This window comes from Mustela lutreola, chromosome 1 (genome assembly GCF_030435805.1).
Source record: "Mustela lutreola isolate mMusLut2 chromosome 1, mMusLut2.pri, whole genome shotgun sequence".
Classification (NCBI taxonomy): Eukaryota; Metazoa; Chordata; class Mammalia; order Carnivora; family Mustelidae; genus Mustela; species Mustela lutreola.
In genome coordinates this window covers 38,246,013-38,260,686 of record NC_081290.1, presented here as the reverse complement: position 1 = coordinate 38,260,686, position 14,674 = coordinate 38,246,013, and the positions used below count along the sequence as shown (strand labels likewise).

General features: G+C 42.1%; 1 protein-coding gene across 6 annotated transcripts in view; it reads right to left on the bottom strand.

Moving 5' to 3' along the window:
- Window positions 1-13,783, bottom strand: part of ARAP2 (ArfGAP with RhoGAP domain, ankyrin repeat and PH domain 2) — a 188,429-nt gene extending 174,646 nt beyond the window's left edge. For 2 of the 6 annotated variants that reach the window (XM_059163856.1, XM_059163884.1), the window contains exons 1-2: window positions 13,649-13,781; window positions 4,218-4,396 (exon numbers count right to left, since the gene is read on the bottom strand). The gene's annotated coding sequence lies outside the window, so the exon portion shown is untranslated. Of the gene's footprint in view, window positions 1-5; window positions 114-4,217; window positions 4,397-13,648 lie in introns of all 6 variants that reach the window. The other 4 variants (XM_059163875.1, XR_009351110.1, XM_059163894.1 and 1 more) reach the window with 4 other exon arrangements.
- Window positions 13,784-14,674: the final 891 nt, after the last annotated feature.

The following is a 14,674-nucleotide window of genomic DNA, read 5'->3' as shown; positions in this document are numbered from 1 at the left end:
TATACCTTATAAACTTTCTCGGAAAAAACGCAACAGAAATGAGGATAATTACTTCAGTTCCCTCAGAATTTAGAATCTTTGGCATTACTGTGCATGTCCTCAGAAGTCAATTCCTAGGTACAATGTGAAAGTACAGAAGAGAAATGCCATGGTAGTATCCAATGATGAGTTTCAAAAAAGGTAAAAAATGACTTTCCCACAAATATAAAATGACCATGTGCCAAATAATTTATTCAACCCATTAATTAATGAGGGAACCAGTAATATGGTAAGGCTAGTTCCAGGAGCATTTATGGGAACAGGTTTAGACAGCCAATCAGAAAAGACTTATTTTTTAAGTGTTAGACTAAGATAGGTGGGTTAGGTTTAAAAAACTTGTTAATGTCCTGCAAGGAAATAAAACCACAACCTTTGGGGTTATCTCTTTACCAGACAAAAATCTGTAAGCTAACAGATAGCGTCCCTGTTCAGGGCTCTAACTAAACAGTAAATAAAAAGTAGAGCACAAGATGAGAATTAAACACCCTTCGGGTGGGCCTGTTAAACAACACCCCCACACAAGGCACTGAAAGAACATGCTGTACATTCTTTTGATTTCCAAATTTTAGATAATTTCTCTTAACTGTAACTAGCTATAAACAACTTTCTTCTTTTATACACTCTCTTCAAAGACTATCTTAAAAAGCACAATTAAACTTATTTTTCAGGTCAAGAGTTTCCATTTAAAAAATGCAGTAGCATTTGGGGCGCCTGTGTAGCTCAGTTGGTTAGGCATCTTGTCTTCGGTTCACATCCTGATCTCAGGGTTCTGGGTTCAAGCCCCACATCCGGCTCCCTGCTCAAGGCAGGGGGTGGGGCAGGGAGTCTGCTTCTCCCTCTCCTCTGTCACTCCCCCTCACCATGCTCCTGTGCTCTTTCTCTCAAATAACATCTTAAAAAAAAAAAATGCAATAGCATGTTATGTACAATATTGATATACAAGATAAGACCAGGTAATTCTTAAACACATTAGATAACAGGAAATAAACTAATATGAAAGGGAAAGGAAAAGGTTTAAAGGTTACATTTTCTTTTATGAATAGCAGATTCACATAGGTTCATTTTTCTCCCAAAAAACATCATTAAATTTTTTAAAAGGTCAATTCATCTAGGTGCTGTTCATACAGCTGTGTTCAGTTTCTGAAAATGTAGGATGTGTGCACATTTCTGGATATTATGCTTCATTCAATAAAAAGAAAAAAGTATAGAACATGCATAACACATGCTGAAATAACCAAAGGGGACACCCCTCACCTAGGTAACTGATCTGAAAAAGTGTTGATACAATGTCTCTGGAAATCACAAATCAAAATAGCTCTCCAAAAGGCACAACTCTGAGGTGCCTGGGTGGCTCAGTGGTTTAAGTCTCTGCCTTCAGCTCAGGTCATGATCTCAGGGTCCTGGGATCAAGCCCCACATCAGGCTCTCTGCTCAGCGGGGAGCCTGCTTCCCCCTCTCTCTCTGCCTGCTTGTGATCTCTGTCTGTCTGTCTATCAAATAAATAAACAAAAGGCACAACTTCGACACCACAAGTTTTATCTGCCAGTCACCCAAAAGCCATTGCCTCGACTCTTTAAAAATCAGCAAACAATGACACACAGGTATGAGAAAAAAGGGAAAGCACGTACTGTACTCAGACAGCACTGCAGAAGCAAAGAAAATACAAATGAGATGTAGGGCAGGATATGACTTTGACAATAAGGGGTCCCTCTGTCACAGTCAAAATAAAGAAATGTCAAGACCAAAAAAAAAAAAAAAAAAAAAAGAAGAAAGCTTAAACCTCAACACTATATATAAAACTAATACTCAGATATATCACTCTTGTTCTATACAATTATTTTATACATATATTATCTTATTTATTTATTTATTTATTTATTTTTACATCACAAATGGAAATAACTTGTTGCCAAACTGGCTAACAGCCTGATTTTGGACTTCCCCATTTCCTGAACTGTTAGAAAAAGAATTTTGTTTTGTTTTGTTTTGCTAAAGTCCAACAGTGTGTGGCATTTTTGTTTAGCAGCCCAAACTGACTAATACACTCCTCTATCCACACTACCCCGCTATGGTTCAGATGTTCATTAGATCTCTTGCCTGGATTATTACAGTCTCTAAACAAATCCCTCAGCATGGTCTATGGAGATGATGAGCTATCAGTGAGCTACTGAAAATCCAAATTTAGCATGTCCCTCTTCATCCTCGAAAGGATAAAGTCTAAGCTTGTTACCATGTCCTATCACAGTCCTGTGTCAGTCTAATAACAACAATAATGGCAGCTACTATTGACGTAAACAGCAATTATGTGCAGATACCGTACCTCCCACTATTTACTGCAAGGTAGGTGTTCTGTGGACTAGCTCCAGTCTCAATTTCAACTGTGCCAAACATTCTACCAGCATCATCGCTCACTGTAGCTCATTATTGTTAATTATCATTCCTGAAACAACAAACTGCTTAATCGCCCCGTTCCTCTGGCATATGTTCCATCTGCCTGCAAATCTGAACATTTTGGAAAATCCTGTGCCCAATTTAAAATTTTGAATAGGCAGGCAGATATTAACCACCTCTGTGAAGGCTTCCTTTCAACCTCTTAAAATACAATGGATCACTCCTTTCTTCAGATACACGTACAACTGGAATCCTAGAACTCTGCAGAGCACTTGCTTGGGATACATTTAAGAGATAGGGGAGGATGGTAGGCATAGAAGTGGTTGAGAGCCCCATTTTGTTAGTTCTGTGGTGTGCGTGCATGTAGGTTTTATACGCAATACCCTTTCCTTCCCTTGGAGTATATACATACACTTCTTGGGTAGCTGAATCAAGGACAGACACACCAAATACCCAGAATCACCCCTCTGCTGTCATTCCATATGCTGAACATGAACTTGATTCCTTTTCAAGATTTGGAAGAGGCTCCCTCCCCACAGGCCCTACCATCCTCTCTGCACTTTGTCAACTCCATCCTCCAGTCACCAGACTTTTTAACTGTCTGACCACTCAAGGGTGTTCACAGATCCAGTTCTTTCTGCAGAGGCTTCTACCCCATATGCACGTCATATGCAAAGAGACAGATGTGCCCATTCCATCAAAGGCTACCATGTGTACACTCCTTAAAATGGTATCAATGCCCTCTGTATTCTGGCCTCCACCTGGGCACACTGGCATACATGCTATGATCTAGGTCAGTAGTTCTCCATGATACTGGTCTGCGGATCTTCTGTACAGTAATAATGGCTGATAACAGGCCCAGAAATATGTACTTGTAACACACCCCAGAGATGACCAGTGATGTGCAGGAAATTTTTACAAGTTTAAATTCCTCACATTCACCAAATATACTTGACACCATCCCACCTGAGCCTAAGCGCATCACTCTCCCCTCTAGGATGGAATGCCCCTCCTAACCCGCTGCCCATCAGTCTGGTGTCAGAGGCAAACCCCACCTCTTCTACGTCCTAGCAGTATAAACACAAGCATATGGGGGTTTGTTTTCTGTATTTTAAAGATTTTATTTGTTTATTTGATATAGAGAGAAGGCAAGAGAGAGAACACAAACAGAGAGAGTAGGAGAGGGAGAAGTAGGCCTCTTGCTGAACAGAAGCCCAATGTGGGACTCCATCCCAGGACCCCGAGATCATGACCTTAACCAAAGGCAGACGCTTAACACCTGAGCCACCCAGATGCCCCAACACAGGTATATGTTTGTGTGCCTGTTTCCAGATCCATAAAATGGAAACACTTACGGGTACCACTGTACTGAAGAAGATTGTTAAAACAGTGCTTACTCCATGTTAAGTCCTGAGTAGACATACATTTCCATCATTATAATTATTTATTTCCATCCCTATCATCACTATCTCCCCACAGCTGAAATCTTCCCCATTCTTTGAAGTCTAACTCAAATGCCACTTCCTTTACAAGGTCTCTACTGAACAAAAAGTTCTCTTCTCTGTACTCCTACAGCATTTACCTCTTAAAAGCATTGAATCATATTCGATTCATTCCATAGTAACCTACAGAAGTAGGATACTGAAGTACAAAACCGAGATTTTGGAGCTGGACACCTGGAGTCAAATCCTACTTCCTCTACTTATTAGTTTTGTGAGCCTAAACAGTTAACCTTTCTGGGCCTCAGCTTCCCCTCATCAGGAAAACAGAAGTAATAATAATAATACCTATTTCAGAGGCACCTGGGTGGCTCAGTTGGTGAGTGGCTTCCTTTGGCTTGGGTCATGATCCCAGGGTCCTAGATCAAGCCCCACGTCAGGCTTCCTCCTCTGTGGAGAGCTTGCTTCTCCCTCTCCCTCTGCCTACTGCTCTGCCTACTTGTGCTATCTGTCAAATAAATAAAAACCTGTAAAAAAAAATAATAATACATATTTCATATGTCTGTTGTGAAGCATTTAGAACTGCACACAGAAAAGCTGTCTCCTATTATTTACTACCCCATAATAAACTAATAACTCTGCCAAGATGATGCCCAACCCATAAAAGCTGCCCCATAAATGCCAGTCAAATCATTTGTTTATAAACATAGTGCACAATGTGTATGTAGTACATGTTCAGGGAATGTACAAAAAGTGGGCATTACAGATGTGATTCCATGTTTGTCCATCCGGTCCTGACCAATTTTCAAGAGAAAATAAAAGGGAATAATATTTAGGACTCCCTGCTCCATGCCGGGCTTGAATATCACTTAATAACATAAGATCTTATTATTTTATTGAGTTCAACCTGGATACTCCATCCTGAACCAACTACTTCTCACCACGTCTGCTCACAGCCTCATCCAGGCCATCATCTCGTCCATCTCAGACCACTACAATAGCTTCCTGACTCAAATCCCTGATTCTGTCCTGTGCCCCCCCCCATACATATAATAGTACAGTCTCACCAGAGCAGGTGGGAGGATTCATTTTATAAGAAAAGTCAAACCACAATCACTCCATAGGACTTTCCAACTTCATATTCCCTGGCTGACCACAGCCATCACTCAATTGCCATCAAGGTGGCCTCAGTTTTATTCCCACCTCATGAGCTCACTTCTCACCCTCACATCTCTTTCAAATCTGCTTTTTCAACAAACACCCATGGCTCACTTTAGCAGGTCTCTGCTTAAATGTGGCCACTTCAGAGAGGCCTTCCCTACTCCCACCATGCATGCCAGTGGCCTTTTGCCTCACTATTCCTTACTCCTACTCTATCTTATGGCTTTGTTACAACCTAGTATCCATGGACTGTTTCAAGAGGGCAGAGATCTTGTGTACTGTTCACTGCTCTAGTCTTCATGTTTGAACACTGTCGGGCATATAGTAGGTACTCAATAAATGTTTGCTGAATGGCTTTCCCAGCTTTCAGATGATTTAAAACAGAAAGTATAAAACACCCAAAGTGTTAAAGCTTGTGTCTAGGTCACCAAACTTCTCAGAAGCAGAGACAGGATTCACATACAGATTTCTCCAATCCATCTAACCACTTAAAGAGATCTTCAAATTAGGAGTTGGAGGTTAGCAGGAGGTCAGTGGAAGCATTCCAATCCACCAGTGGGGCTTTTAAAAATTCATGAGTTGGGACAGCTATTCTGATCCTGTGCCTCAAGTAGGGTAAACCACCTCAGTGAGCCACTCCCCACCACCCATCCCTCCATCCACTACCAGTGGAGTGGATCTTAGTCACATCCCCTAGTTGAGCTAGGAAACAAACAACTGAAAACCAGAGGTCACTTCTTGAAAACCATGAAGTCACTGAAGTACACAGTGCTAACCATTTCTGGAATCCCATTTGCTTAACTCTCATACCTTATGAGAGGGGGAAAAAAGTAGCACCATACAATTAAATTTGTTCATAACTTTAACCCATCTTTTTTTTTTAAAAAGATTTTATTTATTTGAGAGGGAGAGAGAGAGGGATTGAGAGGAGAGAGGTCAGCAGGAGAAGCAGATGCCCTGCCGAGCAGGGAGCCCGATGTGGGACTCAATCCCAGGACTCCAGGATCATGACCTGAGCTGAAGGCAGTCACTTAACCAACTGAGCCACCCAGGCACCCTTAACCCATCTTTTAAAACACAACTTTTTAAAATCAGAAACATACTTTAGAATATTTAGAAACTACAAATGTGTTCAAGTAGGTTTAACCATCACAGGATCACAAAACCCAAAAGGAACCTTACAAAATATCTACCAAATAAAAACGGAATTAGGCTGCCACATGAATAATGAAACTCCCAAGGTTATCAATACAAGTCTTACTGATTTGAAGAACAATGAGAGTTTACTGTATTCCAGAATAATGGTTCCCAATGGAGTGGAACTATCTCCCAAGGAGAACCCAGAAATGTGCGGGAAAAAAATGCTTTCGCTGGTCATAATGACTAAACCAGTAGATAGGAAAACTGATTTAGGACACCCTGCAATGATCACCAAGGTAGAAACCTCACATACAATTTTTAGTCCTCTAAATCTCTACAAATAAGCAGTTACCCCCCGAGGATGACTGGTACTATAGATAAGGAAATGTCCCTGACTTCGAGTTGAGAATAAACTTACTGTGGAGAAATAGCTAATCCTTTAAGAAACCATATGGATAACATACTGAACTAGTTAGTTCAGGCTACAGGCTGTAACAGAATTCCACCTTGCCTCAGTACACAATACAGTCACAAGAAATACATATGATGGCATGTGCATATCAAGTAAACTCATGTTTAATACCAAGATGTTAACTCCCAGTATTCATAAGATGATATTTGACTATTCCCCCACAACCATGTAGAAGAGGAAGTGGTTTAGAGAAAATATGCTTGTTGTCACATTACTCCATCCCATACTATAAGACAGATTGCAAAGGGTCGAAAGCCTAAAATCCTTAGTTTTCTAGCTGAGTGCTTAGCTGCCAAAATACTAAAAAATCGGCTGTTTAGCACCTCTCTCCTACCGCCCATTCACATAGTTACCTTGTGGCAACACTACCTCCACCAAATCCCTTACAGGAAGCCCAGTTTCCCCAACCTGGCCATCTGTCTTAACTGTGGTCATCCGCAGGCCCTAACCTTCCCTGCCATGCTCCCCACCTTGACCACTACTCCTCCCCACCCATGAAAACACCGCCATCCTCTTTCATTTTCCCCCAGGCTTACACGCTACTAATAACCAATATTTACAGATGTTCGCAAACCATCTCTGTAAGATCTCATTTAATCCTCAAAGCTGCCTTGGGAGGAAAGTCCCATGCCCAAAGCTACACAGCAGATAAACAGTGGATAGATTCCAGAATTCTAAGGGTCAGTTTCCGTGATCTGTGCTGCTAACCATGATGCCCCCTAATAGTCACATAACTGATTTAACAATAGAGTGGTACCAAGCACTTCATGTTTTTCCTCTCTTTTGACTCTCTAGCTATGCATAAGCACTTACAGTCACTGGGAAAACCCTGTTTCAATATACCATGTCTTATAAGCTCAAGTGTTATATATCTTTTCAGTTTGTGTGTGTGTGTGTGTGTGTCCATGCAAGTGGTTACATATGGAAACCTGCATTCATTTACCTTTACTTAGGGTGAGATTTTGAGACAAAATGACATAAATTATGGGAAAAATCTTTGAAATTACTGTATACAGCAACAGTAACTTAAAATGTAGCTGATGAACATGTATTTTGCATTGATCACTGCAGAAAGACAGCTACTGTGACACTATATACCACCACAGTATGAAGTCAAAATCAAATAATCAAATATAACCAAAGTAAGTAGTCACCGTCCATGAGAACAGTCAACAGTGATGGTAAAAACAAGGACAGTGTGGCTAGAATAGAAAGTACTGAAGGATTGTTCCAGACGGTACCGTCTGGAACAATAGGGTCATAAAAGTTTAACTTTAAATGTGAAGCAGAAGAAGAAGTGCAAACAATTTGAATGCTGACTGACAGATAAACAAAATGCAGTGTACACAGACAATTGAATACTACGCAGTCTTAAACAGGAAGTTCAGCAATATTCTACCACATGGATAAACCTTGGGGACAAGATGCTAAGTGAAAGGAGGCAGTCACAAAAAGACAAATGCGGAAGGATTCCACTTCATGAGGTATCTAAAGTAGAACAATTCACAGAAAGTGGAATGGGCTGGCGGTGGGGGGAGCGGTTTTATGGGTGTGCAATTTCAGTTCTACAAGATGAAAATGTTCTGGAGATCTAGTTCGCAACAATGTAAATTACTTACTACCCCAATGTACCCTCAGAAATAGCGAAGATGGCAAATTTTATGTTACATGATTTGTTTTCTTTCGTTTGTGCAGCACAACAAGGAGCTAGGGAGAGAGACTAGAAGGTCTGGACCAACTTCTCAGCTTTTATTCAAACTGAACTTCCTGTACATACATAGGACTTTTTTTTCCCTCTCCTTTAGAGGCTAATTCAAATCTTACAACCAGGGACCACCACATCCATGAGTTTTCCCTACCTACTCCATGCCTGCTTCTGCCCAGGCAGCAGCACTGTGCTCTGGAGTCAGGCCACTGGAATTCCAAACCAGCCTTCCCCATTTGTTAACTTGTATCCTTCTAAGTTATTTAACTGCCCTGAAGTTCAGTTTCCTCATCGGTAAAATGAGGATAACATACCTCATATTAAAACGATTCGCTAGGATTCAACAAGTAAAATATATAAGGTATATGGAACAGTACTGGACATAAACTGTAAATGTGCAATCAGTGTTGGCTATTATTATTCACTCACTTGTAACAATCTTGCACTTGGTCATATACTGTATACTACACGTGGTTTGACTGGTTTTCTTCTGCCTACCTGGTAAAATTACATGCCTTTAAATTAGCACTGTAAATTATTCTTCTAATAAACCTACAGTGCACCTAACAGCAGTAAATACAGTTTTGTTAATTTAGCAATATAGAGATGCGGTTAGATTAGTGAGAATGAGGATTTCACCTGAAAACTAGACTTGGGACACAGAGCACAGGGATTACCAGTGATCGTAGCTCCCCATGTGCTAGCTGAATGACCTTGCAAAAGTTCCTTCATTTTTCTGTGCCTCACCACTGTCATCTATTTGTAAGCAGTAATGACAATAGTGCCTGTTCTGAGAGTGAAATAAGTAAATATGCATAAAGATAACAGTCCCTGGCAAGCAATCAGCATTTAATTAGTGTCTGCTGGATGGAAAGGTTTGAGCTGAAAATAGCCAAAGCCTGGGCAAAAGCATTCTGTAGCCTGGATCACGGAGCAAGGGCTGTTTTAAATTATATTTTGATTATTTACTGTGAAATCAAAAATACAACTCTTTCAAAAATCTAGAACTTAATATCCATTTCTACAACTGGTAAAGGCTAGGAGTGATAATTCACTGACTTATTACGAGAAGTTACTAGTAGGTTAAGTAGTACCTAGCTTTAGGTGTTTCAGGTAATAATCTCATAGTTAAGTGCTGGATAATCTCCTTAGCGTCAGTAAATCTTTCTCTTTCGAGCTGTCCATCTAGATTTTTAAGTTAACTGACTAACGTTTGAAACTTGTTTTCAGTTCTAATTCACAGATCTTTGAAGGAGAGCCATAATTCTTGAGCAACCAGAAAGGCTGCATCTTGCCAAGCTTCTACAAGAACAAAAGTGGGGACAGTAAAAAGGCATCAAGCCAAAGCCTGCATCATAGTGGAGAACTCCCACCTGTGGGCCCCTGGTGGGGCCGCTGTTTCTGCCAGGTGCCAGCTGCAAGAAGGAGAACCAGACCACTTAGATCTCTTGATAAGAACACCAACACACATTCTTCAGGATTCTATTCCATTTCATGCTACACTGAACATACCTTTCATTTACTCAGGTCAAAACTAGCATGATGCTGCAGTTCAACAGGGAAATTTTATGACTTACACTTAATGCTATGTGCATTTTATCATACATTATATTTTAATTCTAAAATTTTAGTATAAACATATACCCCACGATTTCTCTGAATTTGAGTCGCATTTTTAGACTAACAACCAGATGTTTCAAAATAGCCTACTGTGAACATTTCCTCTCTTTGCATTTATAAATAGCACCATGACCTCTTTTCCAGCTGAATTTGGGAGCTCACTCCTATTGGTTCCATTATTGTCAAAGTCTCTTTTTCTTAAGAAAAGAGGGTATCTCAGCAAATGTCTCCCAACTTACTGACTCATTTACTTACATTTATTCATTCAATAAATATTTGAGGAACACTAACTACTCTCTCCAAGAGTAATAATAGTGAGAAATATTTGCAGTTCAAGGTTACCTATTACCTCATCTGAGAACAGTGTCAAGTGCCACAAAGAAAGTGAAGATGAGATATCTTCTCTCAAAGAGTTCAAAAATCTAAAGGAGTATAGAAAGATCTATAAGCAAAGGAAAGTAGCACACAGGCAAACAGCCATTTCTTTACCCCTGAGTTAAGTCCCAGTAAAGAAGGAATGCTGAAATTGGAACACTCTGATAATATCCCCAAAAAGCATTTAAATAATACTAAGAAAAATCTAATTTTGTGACTTTGTCTTTCATATGGCTTACATTTTAAATATCGCTTTATTGTTAATAACATAAAGAAGTAGAACCATCATTTTTCATGAGTGTCGGGGAACTCTAAAAACCCCAAATTAAATCCATGAAAGTCAGTGAAATATGCAGCCATTCAGAGCTTTGAGGATGGAACGATCCATGAAGGGGTTAGGCAAGAGAATCTCAGGATGAGTAAGAAGAAATGGAGATGCAGGCAGCCCTCTTTGAAGCAGAAGAAACTCCATAAAGAGGGCACAGAGGGAGATGTCTTCCAGTAATGACAGCAAGGAGATGGGAACAGCTGGAGAAAACTTAAGGTTCAGTAAGTAATGAAAGGTGAGGCCAGAAAAGGAAGCTGGAGTTGGCTCTGAAGGGCCTTGAGTAACAGTGTAAAGACTCCAGACTTCATCAGGGTAGTGTGAAAGAGACTTGACAATGACTGTTAACCATCACCACCTCCATGAGCCTAAGTCACCTGATAATGGGCATGCAGACCACACCTCTCTTCTGCTCTTTCCTCATCTCTCCAGCTTCACATTGATTACCCATTCTTTCCTTTTGCTAAAGCTATGTAATATAACCTATAGAGAGTCCCTTATTGCCTCTCATTTTTGTGAGAAACATGAGGGCATGTTCACCACCTTCTTAGTCCTTTCCTCAGTATGCCCTCAGCTACCCATCCACCTTTGTACACAAATGGTGTCAGAGAGGAAAATAATTCTTCCCACCTCTACACTAGTAGTTTTTACTCTTGAAGCTGATCAAATGAAGACACAACCCAGATCAGGATTCCTTTTTATCCCTCCATAGCATGGGTAAACAAATACGTTATACTTAAACTAGAAAAGATCTTATAAAGAGAATAACATTGATTATTCCTTCAAATAAGGAAAAAAGCAAGCAAAATGGTTTAACTATCATTATATGTTTAACCTGGCCAATACTATTAAAAAAAAAAAAAAAAAAAGATAAACTAAAATGACAAACTACCCGGGTCCAGGTCTTCACAGTAAAGCTTAAAAAGACATCTCATAGCTACTAATTCTCACCAATTCTCATTTGGTCAAAGCTAAGAAATATTTCCAATATTAATGAAAAGTTCTCTACATAATTAATATTTTACAAATAATTCCAAATATCCCTCAGTTTAGTAAGTGCCAAGACTGGATCCAATAAATGAGTCTATAAATAAATGAGAAAAAAAAAAAAAAACCTCTTGTTAAAAGAAAGCTATGAAAGCGAAGACCATCATAATACTTGGCAATTTCAAAACATCTTTCACCAAACTTTCTCAAAGTTTGAAGAAGGTGGGGGAGAAATTCAAAACAAAACAAAACAAAATACTTCTTGGATATCACGAAGTCTAGAACTTGGAGTCCTGGGGCTTTTAAAACTTCATAGTTCCATAATATTAATTTAAAAGTTTCCAAGGAAATTGCAATTCAGCAGAACAAAGATGGCTCAGTCTGTTGAGTGTCTGCCTTCTGTTCAGGCCTTGATCCCAGGGGCCTGGGATAGAGCCCCTTATCAGACTGCTTAGCAGGGAGTCTGCTTGTCTCTCTCTCCCTGCCCATCCCCCTCCTCCCCACCCCTGCCACCCCTCCTGCGTGCTCTCTCTCTCAAATAATTTTTTTTTAATCTTTAAAAATAAAATCACAATTTATTGTAATCTGTGTCCTACACTTAACCACAGTAACTAAGAGTATTTGAATTGAAAAGCATTAATCTGTGAGTCACTGCTGGAAGCTTGTTGTGATATTAGATGATTAAGAGTTTATCTTTATATATACCATGAGAAAAAAAATACACACACACACACAATCAACTTTCCTTTCATGGGCAATCCATATAAAATCTAACAGGTTTAGAGAGGACAGAAAAAAATACAAACACACACCCACATAAGTAAGTTTTAACAAGTCAATTGACTTTCCCCTAGATACATTTTAATTTAAATAAACCTCTGAGTACTAACAAACCAAATCTATATAAAACACTGGTGGGGTTAGGACCCACTTTAAATGTCTATCTGATAAATGTCTATCTGTTAACTATATGTTTAAAAAGGAGCCAGGGAGACATTTCCACTCTAGGCTCCAACTTAGTTCCATGACCCATTTCACTCTTCTTTTTTAAACACGGTTCAAGTGTCGTGTCATGAGAATTTTCCCTCAGTATTTCTCTTGTAAGTCTATAAAAATCATAACTAAAAGTTTAGAGGATTTCCCCACCTTAAAAAAGTTAGCTTCCTTTTTAAAACTGCCAAAACTTCATCTTCCAATTACTTATGGGCAAAGTTCCATAAACTCATGCGGGTGTAGAGTGCTTAAGTGCGGGGGAAATCAATACTGAGCTTGTAAGTACAATACTATTATTGGTAATCACAGTGACATCCGATTAAACGTACTTTTAAAAATAGTTTCTTTTAAAATACATTTTTTTTTTTTTTTTAACCAGAAGGATATAATCCACGGAGCAGTCTACTTCAAGGACAACCTTTCAAAAAAAAAAAAAAGTTCCTTTTACTACACAAACTTGCAAAAACCTAAAATGTCATGAGTCTATTTTTTCCTCTCATTATCAAAGGACATAGTTCACAATATTTCACTTAGCCTTCCCCCAAATCAAAATAACTCCAGATCGCCGAAAGGAGATGAGGAAAGTGTCTTAAGAAAACAAGCCTGGGCGAACTTACTTCACTCAATGTGATGGACACCCATTCCCCCCGAGAAACTTGTCTCCAAAACAACATGAGAAAGATCAATCTAGTAAACTCACTGCCGACAGGTCCCCGGGTACGGTGTTGGGTTCGGGCAGGTGGAGGCCAAATGACTGTGATTAAAGTTAATTAACAAGCCTGTCCTCTTAAAGTGTGTAACAAGCAGGGTGCGGGGGAGCACAGAGACCCGAGCAAACTCATTACCTCCACCGAGTAAATAACGTGGTGCCTGAAACTCGCTAAGGGGCAGCTTCTTTTTATTTGGGGGTGCGGGGTGCTGGAGGAGGTGCCTGGTTGTCTGTGCGGATTCTCACCCTCCCGGGTCAAATCACATTAGTAAGGAGTTCTTATATCACTTACCCGCTTCTGGTTTCCTTTTAGACGCCCACACGCGGGAGGGAAATCCAAGGGGCAGAAACCAGAGCCAAACACTTTGCGCTCTGGAAATTTACCCGGAAAGTGCCGAAAAGCCCCGGCCGGGCTCCCGGTTGTCCCCTCCGCCCCCGCCCGGCCCCGCCCCGGCCTCGCCGCCCAGCCCACCCGCGGCCCCCGGTACTCGCCTTGGCGCGCGGGCAGCCGAGCTGGGAAAGGCGAGGCGGGCGGGGAAGCCCCGGCGCCGGCGTCTCTCTCCGCCCGGTTCACTCGGTCCTCACCGTCGGTCCCAGGCGCCGGGCCTCCTCCTCCCCGGTCCCCGCCGGCTGCCCGCACCGCGTCTGGGGCCGGGCGGCGGCCGCGCGGGCGGCGCTGTCACACGGGCGGGCGCGCCGCGGCCGCCGCACCTGGAGGCGGGGAGCGCGGGGAACGCGAGCCCGCGCGCAGCTCCGGAAGCGCCGCGCCCGCCGCCGGCGCCTCCCCAGGTGCTCTCGCGCCGCGCCTCGGCCGCTTCCTCTCCGCCCGCGGGGGCGGCGGCCGGCGTCCCGCGCGGGGGCAGCCGGGGCTCAGCGGCGGGGGCGGCGGAGCAGGCCGCCCTGGTTCCGCAGCATAGCAGGGTGGCTGACTCAGTCCGCCGCCACTTGGCCGCGCCTGGCACCCTCGCCACCTGGCGCACCTCGGCCGCGAGGCTCCCGGGCCGGCGGGGCTGGGATACCTGCGGGGGCGCGTCCGGGGGCGAAGATCGGCGAGGGCATTACCCTCGCAGGAGGAAGATGCGGGTGACCCTTCCCGGCCCCCGCCCGCCCTGGGTTTCCCCCTGCGCTCTGAGAAAGGGGGTGCTGGTCAAATGGGCGGAACCTCACCAGCGCTGATTGCTAGTATCCCTCTAAGTACTTTCCTCCTTACCTCAGCATTTCCCAAACTCAAGACTCATCTAGGGCGCTGGTTTTCCCAGGTAGCTACTTGGTAAAGGTGCATTCAGTGGGCCCGGGAATCTGCCTGCCAAGCTCAGAG